General features: G+C 36.2%; 1 pseudogene; it reads right to left on the bottom strand.

Annotated features, from left to right (window-relative positions):
- Nucleotides 1-3,988: 3,988 nt before the first annotated feature.
- Nucleotides 3,989-4,113, bottom strand: LOC145267304 (U2 spliceosomal RNA; annotated as a pseudogene).
- Nucleotides 4,114-13,152: the final 9,039 nt, after the last annotated feature.

The following is a 13,152-nucleotide window of genomic DNA, read 5'->3' on the forward strand; positions in this document are numbered from 1 at the left end:
TCAAAATTGGATTGAAATAAAGAAAGAACACGATGATTTATACTGAAACTCATCTAATATTAATAATAAAAAAATAATAAAAAAATAATAAAACACAAGTTGTTTGTTTAAGTATTATAAGCAATTGAATATTTCGTTGTATTATAGATTTTAAAGATTAGAATGCGTTCTTTAATTACTTATAAATTACATTTTAAAAAAGTGAAGGAACACGATTTGATTTGTAGTAAACTTGAAGTTTATTTAATATAATTAAATGAAAATTATGCATGTAAGATTATGAATATTTGAAGCAGAACACAAGCAAAACATTTGAAATATTAACATTAAACTATTTTTTTAATCAAATGAACAATATTTTTTAAATCAAAATGAATTTTTTTTTAATCAAAAGGAATATTTTTAATCAAAGTGAACAATATTTTTTTTTAAATCAAAATGAATATTTTTTAATCAAAATTAACAATATTTTTTTTTAATCAAAATGAATATTTTTTAATCAAAATGAACCACAATATTTTTAAATGCAAATGAACCACAATATTTTTTCAAAATCAAAAACAATATTTTTAATAAATTCATGAAATATTGCACAGTAAAAAAAATAATTAACCTAAAGAAAAAATCATGTTTCTTATTTAAGATTATTTTACCACATAACAAAAATAACACGCAAAATCATTTTTTTATATCCATATTTTCAGTTTGTTAAAATACGTGGGTTTGTATTACTGTAAACATAGATTCGAAAAAGTTGTCAAAAAACAAATAAATGTTATTAAAGGCAAGATAAGTTACTTTTCTACCAAACTGGATATATTTTTCGTGTTTTTATTCAATTTAACATGTTTATTCAGTTCGAAAACCATACAGTGTTTACCGATGTATTGGAAAATTGGGTTTGTATTACTGTATACATAGATTCGAAAAAGTTGTCAAAAAACAAATATATAACAAATAAATGTTATCAAAGGCAAGATAAATTACTTTTCTACCAAACTGGATATAATTTTCGTGTTTTTATTAAATTTAACATGCTTATTCAGCTCAAAAAGCATACAGTGTTTACCGATGTATTGGAAAATTTAAAATGGCGGCCGACTCTCTATTTAACACGGTAAGTTCGGGAAAAGGTGTTATAAATAATAAACTAGAAAAAATACTATTAAAAAACCACCGAATATATATCAAGTTATGTCACGGTAACTTATATTTAGCAAATTTCTAAGAGTATTTTGTCTAGTTTATTATTTATTACACCTTTTTCCGAACTTACCGTGTTAATACATCGGTAAACACTGTATGTTTTTCGAGCTGAATAAATATGTTACATTGAATAAAAACACAAAAAATATATCCAGTTAGGTAGAAAAGTAACTTATCTTGCCTTTGATAACATTTATTTGTTATATATTTGTTTTTTGACAACTTTTTCGAATCTATGTGTACAGTAATACAAACCCGGAAAATTCAAGATGCCGTCTGACTCCCTCTTTAACACGGTAAGTTTGGGAAAAGGTGTTATAAATAAAAAACTGGTTAAAATACTGTTAAAAACTCGTTCAATATATGTTACCGTGACATAGCTTGACATATTTTTTCTAGTTTTTTTATTTATAACACCTTGTTTTTCAAGCTGAATAAACATGTTCCATTGAATAAAAACACGAAAAATATATCTAGTTTGGTAGAAAAGTAACTTATCTTGCCTTTGGTAACATTTATTTGTTATATATTTGTTTTTTGACAACTTTTTCGAATCTATGTTTACAGTAATACAAACCCGAAATGAACGCGCGTTTTTTTTATTTTTTTTTTTTTACTTTTAAGTTTCATATATATATATATATATATATATATATATATATATATATATATATATATATATATATATATATATATATATATATATATATATATATAAGTATTTTTAAATTTTATCTTTCTAGCTTTAAAAAAAAGTTTAAAAATGTTATCAGCCGGCATAATTTATTTTTAAATATTGAAAATTTCAGGAAAATTAATCTTTGCTAAATTTTTAAAACATGTGTCAACAGCTTAAAAAAAATCGTCTCTTCAAAAGAGTCGATGTTGTCTCGCATTTTCATTAGTTTTGTATGCTGTAAAAAAATTTTTTTTAATATTAGCAATTTATTTGAAGCTTCTTTTGAATGGTAAAAAACTTAGGATGATAATATTGAATTAAATTATAGTTACATCGTGTTAAATACAGGGGGGGGAGCACGTTAAAACTTACTTTGCTGAATGGAGATATCCACGAGTCACTACCGGTGTTTACCGGTGTCAAGAAGCAACTAATGGACTACCCGTGATGACGTCAGCAGATTAAATTATTTTTGCCCACCGGCCATCTTGTCTTTTAAGACGGTCTTGCTATAACCATGGCCGGAAACTTTGTTTTCTTTACCCTGGGAACGTCTCTGTTATTCGTGGCAATCCAGCGACGCATTTTGAGAATGCTGGCAATGGTCCTTATTTGGATCGGTAGAGAGCATGAATTGTACAGCGTACGAGAAAAGATATGATTCCATTTCCTTTTGATGAAAACCGGTTTACATTTTTTTTAATTTTATTTTTTATTTATTTATTTTTTTTTTTGCAGACCATCTACTAATTGGTCAGTTGTGTACAAATCCCAAAAGCAATAGGGGCCTTGTATCATGTCTGAAAGTGACATAATGTTCAACGAGCGAGATCGGAGATGCGCCGCTGTACAACTCATGCTCTCTACCGATCCAAGTTAATGATAACAGGACTATTTCTGGCACTCTCAAAATACATCAGTAGATTACCACGAATAACAGGGACGTGCCCAGGGTGATGAAAACAATGTTTCCGGCCCTGGTTATGGTCTTTGGTGTTGTTTCAAGTGACGGCCACCTGGATGTGCTCAAGAGTGTGGTGATCCCCTGGTGCAATCAGCATGGCAGACCCTGGGTGTGGCAGCAGGACTCTGCTCCGGCCCACAAATCCAAAGAGGCTCAGGCCTGGCTTCAGAAGGACTGCTACGACTTTGTGCCATTCTCTCACTTGCCCCCCCCCCTTCATTCCCAAACCTGAATTCGCTAGACTACTTCGTTTGGTCATACGCCAAGAACATCACCAACATGACCTCCAACAACACCAAAGCCAGCCTGATCACCGCAATCTGCTGAGTATTCGCCGAGCTCCCGCGGGCGCTTGCGGAAAAGGCATGCTTCCAGTTCCGAACCGGTATCGAGGCAGTGATTGAGGCTGAAGGCGGCTACATTGAATAGCTGTCAACTCTACTGTATATATAAGTTACCTGAATTTATTTTTTCAATAAAAGTTTTAAAATAAAGCTGTAGTGTTATTTTCTTTAGGGCAACACTTTTATCGTTGCACTCTGTATATTTACAGATAGATAGATAGATAGATAGATAGATAGATAGATAGATAGATAGATAGATTATATTCTTACTAGCGTCATTGTGACGTGATTACAGTTGCGTAAGATATGATATTTCGGGAATTTTTTCCAGGTGTGTATTCAACTTTAATTTACACGTGCATATGCGGGCCGTTATTAGCGAGAGCAATTAACAGTAATAGAAATAGATTTGAAACTAAGTTATTTGTTTGTTTCGAATTCAAATTCTGTTTAAAATCACCCGAATCGACATACAGATACAATCGACAGACCGTTCGTGATTCGTAACTTTGTAACATTAAACGTTTTTTTTTTTTTTTTTTTTTAACCAGCCCAACAGAACATTAAATACAAAACAAAATTATATAGAGAAGGGCAGTCAAAGAAAGATGTATAGAAACAGTCAAGTGAAGAGGTCTAGCGAGAGGGACAGGCGGAAGAAGTTCCAGAGAGGGTATTTATTTGCTCCCCCGCCGAGCAAATAAGGCACAAGGCCGATTTTTAACGTGAGGAGTGAAGGGGAAATGGGGACCAACTCCCCGGGGAGTAGGGGAGCTGGATAGTGACAATTGGTATGAAGGGTTGCCCCTACATTGACCAAGGTCTTATATGTAAGGCTGCCCCCACATATGATCTTTGCTTGCAGTATCTGCTGGAACAGATACTACACTTTGATCTTGGCCAAAAAGCCAAGAAAAAAGAAGTTCCAGAGAGGGGTGCAGTCGGAGAGAGAGAAAGAGGGAGAGAGAGAGAGAGAGAGAGAGAGAGAGAGAGAGAGGTTGCAAGGTAGAGATAGAAGGGGCAGTTAGGAGAAGAGCTATGCAGAGAGGAAGTCAGTGGGATTATAAAGAGAGGGGTAGTTATAAAGAGAGGAGCGGTCGGAGTAGAGCTATACAGACAGGTGCAATCGCAGAGAAGTATAGTGCAGTTGGGGAAAGAGGTATATATAAAACGAGAGGCAGTTGGGGGAAGAGCTATAGAGAGAGGGACAATCAGATGAAGAGATATAGAGAGAGGGGTAGTCGGAGGAAGAGATAGAAACAGAAGAAAAGTCGGCTGAAGAAATATATAGAGAGGGGCAGTTGGAGGAATAGATATAAAGAGAGGGACAGTCACATAAAATGATATAGAGAGAGGGACAGTCGGAGGAAGAGCTATTCAGAGAGAGATATAGAGAGAGGGGCAGACGGAAGAGAGGTATATAGAGAAAAGAGCAGTTGGAGAAAGCGCTATATTTTTTACCAGGGAGCCACCACTTATTAAGGCCCGAAGGCCACTCGTGGATAAGGGTTAATGGGTGTAAGGTGGTCACTTAGGCAACAGCTTAGTGATGGTTGTTGGTGGTAGTTGAGTATAATTTTATTGTATAAAGGGGCGATACATCTATAGCTTGCTTGCATCGGATTTGAAGAGTTCTATAGGCGGGTAGTGGGAGAAAAAGAAACTTCATGGATTCGTTCAGATTTAGGTACAAAGAGGGACTTTCGAAGGAAGAGTTATAGTGAAGAGGGGCAGATGGAAAAAGTTATAAAGAACGCGGCAGTCGAAGGGCGAGCTATACATAGAGATTTTTTTTACTGTTGCATTTTCACCCCAAACAAGGCACGGTGACACTTTGATGTAGGGGGCTACTATCTGGGACATAATTTGCAGAGGGCACTATGTAGGGAGTTGAGCAGCAAGATATCTGTTTACATTACACTTGAACTTCTGCATATCAGCACAGTCCGGGAAGCAGAAACCCGGAAGAGAATTTCAAAATCTAGCAGTCCTAGGGAAATTTTTACTGTGTAGGGGGGGGATGCTTGTCGGGTTTGTCGGGGGTATTTACGTCGAGGGGGTACAAGGGCTTTTAATTCGTCGTAGCACCTAGCATCAAAATACTTGTAAAACAGGCAGAGGGATGCAACATTTCGTCGCTGGGACAGATATAGTCGGATGATAAGATATAGCGAAAGAGATAGACAGGTGAAGAATTTAGAGATAGAGGCTGTTAGAGAAAGTATTATACAGAGAAATGCGGTCGGAGAAGGGATATAAAGAAAGGAATAAACAAAAGAAGTGCTAAAAAAATCCAGTGATTTTGAAGAAATAGTTTTTAATAGAATATATTTGATTTTTTTTTTTCAAGTCAGTTTCTATTTAACCCATAGTTGGAACCCCTAACAGGTACTACCACTCCGAGTCAGGGTGAACCTGGGAGCAATGGCAATTAAGGGATGGCTCCATACTCCCCAAAGCCGCAAGCTGGGGCCTCACCATCGGATATAGTTTAAGGTCATATACAGGACCTAACATTTATTTGGGGGAAGAGAGGTTGGAAAGTGCTAAAACAAGACAAAAGGTATAATTTCTGTGATAGGAGTCAGACTTATAAGCTGGGTAACGTGGGCCAGAATTGTGCAGCAATTCACATTATATATAAATTTCTGCACATTGATACGATCAAGGAAGCAGGGAGTGAATTATAAAGGCAAACATTCTTAGAAAAGAAGCTATTAAAATAGGAAATTTTTCAGAATCTAGGGATCTCTACAGTGAAGGGGTGGGATGTGTTGATACAAAGGAATAGTAACTTTTCCGAGATAATTTTCAACTGGATTCAGACTTGGCACGATCAGGTTTTCAGTCTGTGTTGTTAACAACTTAGACAACGTCTTAGTCTACAGGTTATTATTATATTATTTTAGAGATAGAGGCTGTTAGAGGAAGTACTATACAGAGAAGTGCGGTCGGAGAAGGGATATAAAGAAAGGGATAAACAAAAGAAGTGTTAAAAAATATAGAATCTGCAACAGAAATAAAACAAAACAGAGAGAGGAACACAACATAGAACCAAGAAAACTGAAACTGCAAAATATTAAATTAACGATGTCCTCTTCTCTAAAATTAGAATCTCGACATCGACAGGCATCAGACTAAATATTCATGTAGGGTCAAGGAAGACGGAAATACCGAGGAGAGAAAGCACTAATCAGACCTCCACTGAAAAGTGTGAACGGACTGGGACCTTGGAAGGCTTACTGCAACCTAAATTTCGGTGAAGGCCAATAGTCGTTGCCAGCGAGAAGTCAATGGCAAGCGGCTGTTGCAATAAGGCAAATTCGTCTGCAAAGGTTATCTAAAGGGGTGGAGAGTACTGGAAATCTGGTGAGATTTTTGTCACTCGGTCTCCATGGAATACCGTGATTAATTACTGATAGTCATCTGTGTGAAAATTTATAGAGACTACAAACAATAATAATAATAATAATAATAATAATAATAATAATAATAATAATAATAATAAGTCGGAGGATGAGGTATAGCGGGCTACTATCTGGGACATAATTTGCAGGGGTACTATGTAGGGAGTTGAGCAGCAAGATGTCTGTTTACACAATACTTGAACTTCTGCTTGTCAGTACAGTCAGGGAAACAGGAACCCGGAAGGGAATTCCAAAATCTAACAGTCCTAGGGAAGAAACTATTAGAGTCGGTGGAAGAGTATAGAGAGAGGGACAATATACATATTGTGATGGTCACGTGGTGGCTAATTAAGTGGGTGGACAATTTTTAACAAGGCGAAAAGGTTTACATTAATATTTACATCAAGTCGAATTACAGGTACATTTTTTTATATACATATTATTTAAAATTTACGAACCTAAATATTTTAAAATGTTTCGACTGCATTCATAATTTATATTATTTATCGAAGAAGAAGAAGAAGAAGAAGAAGAAGAAGAAGAAGAAGAAGAATTGGGGGAGTAATTACTCAACGGTCACCGCCAACGAAAAATCAAAGGTAAGCGGCTGTTGCGATAACGCAAGTTCATCTGCAAATGTTATTGAGAGAAATGGAGAGTACTGGAAATCTGGGAAGATCTGTTATCACTTAGACTCCAGAGAACACCGCAAGTTGTTCTCGAAGAGAAATATTTGATAATGGCCTGTTGGACTACTCTTAGTAACTAAAAAAAATGGGAGGTAAAGCTATAGAGGGATTAAGAGACGGTCGATGAGAAATAGATAGATAGAGCGGGCACTTGAAGAAAAACAATTTACAGAAAGATGTTTCTAATTTTTTTTTTTTTTTTAATCTTTCTATTTTGTTATTCATGTTCCCGGGTGATGCCTGGTCTCCCTGTCATCACATAAAAATTCATCATTTTAACACTACGAATAGTACAGAAAAAAAAAATTCTACTTACAATCACCCCATAGGAGACCTCGTCTGCATTCTGCGGCTTCAGTGAAAACACAACCGACAGACCGTTCAGAATTCCCAACTTTGTAATATTAACAATTTCTTTTTGGAACGGGTCCAATACGACATTAAATACAAGACAGAGGTTTTCTTCGTCGCGGATTCTAATAAATTTTTTCATCCAGTTTTGTGTGCAGTTGCGTTCGCCCAAGGTGCACCGGTGCAGGTGAATGCTATCGTAGTATTCATTGTAATAGTCTTCGGCGGTCCAGTTGCTCATTTTATGCATGCTTTTCTCGTATCTATTGTTGTTGACGTTGCACACGGTGATGCCCGGGAAGTTCAACTCACTTTTGATGCTGGCCGTGTATTGCTGAGTGTAGGGGAACCGACGGTAATCGACGAACGTCTCGATCAGGACATACGCCAGGAAGCAGGCCATTGACACAACGAGACAGATATAGAAGAACCTGCAGGGGAGAAAGTGGAAGAAAAAACAATATTTCATACATTAATTGAAGCCTGGTGTATACTAGCAGGTTGCCCGGCATTGCCCGGTCATAAAATACGCTTAAATATAATATTTTGATTAATGTAGATTTCGTATTTATTATCATACTAGCAGTTCAACCCGGCATTGCTCGGGCCCTATGTACTGTCCATAACTTTATGTGCATATGTATATATATATTAAAATGTTTGACTCATGTCCAGGTAACCTACATCTAAAAGTTCAAGTGTTTAGACCCAAAATTCAGATAGAGTCTGCAAGGTCAACTTCTTTCAACTTTGACCTCTTATCAGCCAAATGCTTGAATACACTTTATGTAAAATTCAAATGTCTAGACCAGAAATTGGCTAAGTAATTTGGTAGAGGCTGCAGAGGTCAATTTTTTCTTAACTTTGACCCCAATTTTGACCCCTCAACATTTATTGTTTTGGGCTCAAATCAAATTAAAAAGTGATCTACATCTAAAATCTCAAGGGTTTTAGACCAAAAATTGACAGAGAAGTTTGGTAGAGTTTTCAGCAATCAAGTCGTTGAACTTTGACCACTTGACAGCCAAATTTCTGTCCGAAAACTGATTTAAAAGATTTTCCCAAATCTCAATACTCCTTGTGTTAAATCTCAAGTTTGTAGACTGAAAATTGACAGAGTAGTTTGGTAGGGAAATGTACCCACACAGACACATACACACACACTCAAACAATTTCACTTTTATAGATATATAGTTATATTGAACCCAATATATAGTAATGATTTAAAAAGTTTTAAAAATATTACTTATGCGCCACCATCGAGAATCGAAACTAAAACATTTAGTTTACGATTTACTTTTTTTTTTTTACTTGAATGTCTGAGCTATATATGGCGATTAAGTTACACTGAATATTCCGCGTTTCATCCACTCTAGGACTCTTCAGCGTAGCTTAATCGACATATATATTTTATAACTTACTAACTAGCTCTGCCTACGTATTGAGCACTTTTGAAGTAAATACTAAGTTTACGCATAAATTCATACTTTCGTATATTAATTTTATGTGAGGAAATGAAGTATATATATATATATATATATATATATATATATATATATACATATATATATATATATAGTTAGTAGAAATGGTAATTAATAAAAACTGAAGAAAGTGCTCAATACTGTTGTAGAGCAAATATGCGTTTTGTTTTTATTACCGTATCTTTCTGTTAAGTTACATTATTGTTTCAGCTACCCGGCCGTTTTATTTATTTATTTATTTATTTATTTATTTATTTATTTTGCCGTCTGTAACTTCCTCAGACTTTTACAGAAATGTTCGTTATGATGGGATGAAAGAGTGAATGATGTCAGGGGAGGGATGCGAGAAGAGCAGAATATATATATATATATATATATATATATATATATATATATATATATATATATATATATATATATATATATATATTAGTTTGAGAAAAAAGTTCTTGCGGAATTTTTAATTTTGATTTCACATGATGTATTTTCAAATGTTTTTTTTATAATACCTTTACTTTAGCTTTCATTTTAAAGAGCGTTTTTCGCTCTAACTAATCGTTTAAATTACTATCGTTTTAAAAAGATTGTGTTTTTTTATAACTTTGAATACAAGATGAAAAAGAGAAAATTCGCACATGTTTCTTAATTCAAGCTAAGTCGAAAAGCTGCTAAAACAGCCAGCGATATCAACGAAACATTTGGCCTAGGAACCATTACTGAATGCACATGACAATGGTGGTTTAAGAAATTTCATGGCGGCGACGAGAGTCTTTCAGATGATCGTAAATGTCGGTCATCGGATGTTAACAACGCTCAATAAAGAGCCTTAGTCGAAGTCAATCTTCTTTTCTTTTACGTAACAAGAACGACCCGTTTCTTTATTGGGTTGTGGCTTGCGATAAAAGTGGCTTCTTTGCGACAACCGGCGAAGCTCAGCTCATTGGTTAGACTCAGACGAAGCTCCACGACACTTCCCGAAGTCAGAGTTACACTAAAATTGTTTTGGTGTTTTTTTTTTTTTGTTTTTTTTTTTGTTTTTTTACAAAGTAGTCACCACTTATCAAAACCCGGAAGCCACTCGGGGATAAGGGTTATTGCGTTTACAGTAATCAATGGGATAGTATCGTAGTAATCGTTAGTATTGGAGATTTGATAAAGTGTGTTAATAAGGGGGGGCGGTTCATCAGGAATTTGTTTATGTTGGACTTGAAGACATCCAGGTTGTAACTCTATCATGGTGTTAAGTCATGCTGTGTAACTCTGTTATGGTGTAAGTCATGCTGACTGTTTGGTGGTTTGCGACCGGTCTCATCCGTTACAGTTTTTTTTTTTTTTTTTTTTTTTTTAATACAGGCGAAACCATTACGGCGGAGAAGTACTTTCGACAAATGGATAAAATGCATCAGAAACTTCGAAAACAACACCCAGCATTAGTGGAGGAGAATTAGGCCGTTTCTGTTGTTCTGGGTGTTGTTGTCGAAGTTTCTGATGCATTTCATCTATTTGTTGACAGTACTTCTCCGCCGTAATGATTTCGCCTGCACCCAAAAAAACTGTAATGAATGGGACCGGTCGCAGACTACCGAACAGTCAGCATGACCTTCTTTTGGTGTAACTTTGGCTTCGGGAAGTGTCGTGGAGCTTTGTTTAAGTCTAAAAGTCCACTAATTCACCGAAGTTTTTGGTCAGTTTGTCAATGCTGATGCACCGGGCAAGAACATTTAATCTAATATATAAACGGCTATATGTCTGTTTGTCGGTCTGTCTTTCTGTCTGTCTGTCTCCATATTTTCAAACTGCATCTCCTCCGAAACTAAAAGTTGCAGAGCGGCGCTAGGGGCCTAAAATGGTTAGATTTTTACGGTCCGTTCCTTTATATGTCTTTAATCGGTTAAAATTGTTTTTAAGGGGTCAAAATGGGTCAAATTGAAAAACTGTTAAATATTTTGTACATTCATCTAAGTTTATTTTTACATCACCAGCTTTGAATGGTTGGGTTTCGATTCTAGCCGCTGGCACTTAAATACTTGTTTTTTTTGTTTTTTTTTACTTTTGAAATCACAACTCTCTAATAATATATACGAAATCTGGACAAATTAAAATATCATATTTAAGCGTATTTTATGCCCGGGCAAGGCCGAGTGCCCCCTTCCCCCACCCGCTAGTTATTTTCATTTTTGTTTTTGTTTTTTTTAGGGCAGGGGGCAAATAAGATACATTCACATCATTTTTTGACCCACCGACTTTGTCGGTTTGGACCTTAGAATTCACCCTCGTCCGTTCGTCTGTTCGTCCGTTCGTTCCCAAAATTCTCAATAAGTACTCAGTACATTTTTCTGAAATTTTGCATTAAGTTACAACTACCCAAGGTAAGAAATGTAACATTTTCGGATTTTTATAAAAATTCTGGTTGCGTCACCAGGATGTCAAAAGGGGTCAACATGTCACAAAATAGCACTTTTCGGGACATAGAATCTTTTCCAAGCATTAGATTTTGCTGAAAATTACCCAAAACAAGATCACAAGGATATACATCTAAAAACGTAATATTTGACCCTGGAAAAATTCTGGTTGCGTCCACAGGGGGTCAAAAGGGGTAGGAATGGCCAAAATAGCACTTTCCAAGACATACAATCTTTTCCGATTATTAGATTTTGCTGAAAAGTACCCAAAAGTAAGACCACATAGATATACATCTGGAAACATAATATTTGACCCTGGGAAAATTCTGGAACTTGAGCCCCAGGGTGTTTTAGGGGTAAAAACATACCTTTTGAGGCTAATTTTTATTTTCTCTTAAAATTTAAAGTATCCGTCGGGGGACCATATAGTTTTTGGCTTATTTATGTGTAGCTTTTAATTTTATCGATTATTGATTTTTGATACATGCCGGAACAATAAAGTTGTTGCCATAGAAAAGACGATATAATTCCATTTCCGTTTGATGAAAACCGGGGAGGGGGGTTGTTTTTTGTTTTTTGGAGGGAGGTTGTTTTTTTCTTTTTGCAGACCATCTACTAGTTGGCCAGTTATGCACAAATCCCAAGAGCGACAGGAGCCTTCTGTCATGTCTGAAAGTGGCACAATGTTCAATGAGCGAGATCGGGGATGCGCCGCTTTACAACTCATGCTCGCTATCGATCCAAGTTATGATAACAGGACCATCGCCAGCATCCTCAGAATGCATTGCTGGATTGCCACGAATAATAGGGACGTGCCAAGGATGATGAAAACAAAGTATCCGGACAGGATAATGGTCTTTAGTGTGGTTTCAACTGAGAGTCACATCATACAACCTCACATTTTCGAAATCGGCTTGAATGTAGACACTAAAGTGAACTTGGATGTGCTGAAGAGAGTGGTGATCCTCTGGTGCCATCAGATGGCCGTTGGCAGACCCTGAGTGTGGCAGCAGAACTCGGCGCCGACCCACAAGTCTAAAGAGACCCAGGTTTGGCTTCAGGAGGAATGCCATGACTTTGTACTCTTTACTCACTGGCCCCCTTCATCCCCCGACCTGAACTATTTCGTTTGGTCATACATTGAGAACATCACCAACATGACCTCTCACAACATCAAAGACAGCCTGATGGCCGCCATTCACCGAGTATTCGCCGAGCTCCCACCCGCGCTTATGGAAAAGGCATACTTCCAATTCCGGTTCAGTCTTGAGACGGTTATTGAGGCTACATTGAATATATGTCAGCTCTACTACAAAATCAAATTACCTGAATTGATTTTTTCAATAAAAGTTTTAAAATAAAGCTGTAGTATTGTTTTCTTTGGGGCGACACTTTTATCGTTTCACAATGTAGTTATAGAAGGCACTACGATACAAAACCTATCTAAGAACACTCCCAAACACATGAAGAACGTTCGTGTGAAATTTCGGAGTCCATAGGGGACTCTCTCTCTCTCTCTCTCTCTCTCTCTCTCTCTCTCTCTCTCTCTCTCTCTCTCTCTCTCTCTCGCTCTCACACACACATACACACACACACAAATACCGTTTATATATATATAAATAGAGA

Source organism: Euprymna scolopes, chromosome 42, assembly GCF_053919585.1.
Source record: "Euprymna scolopes isolate OS-2025 chromosome 42, ASM5391958v1, whole genome shotgun sequence".
In the NCBI taxonomy this organism is placed as follows: domain Eukaryota; kingdom Metazoa; phylum Mollusca; class Cephalopoda; order Sepiida; family Sepiolidae; genus Euprymna; species Euprymna scolopes.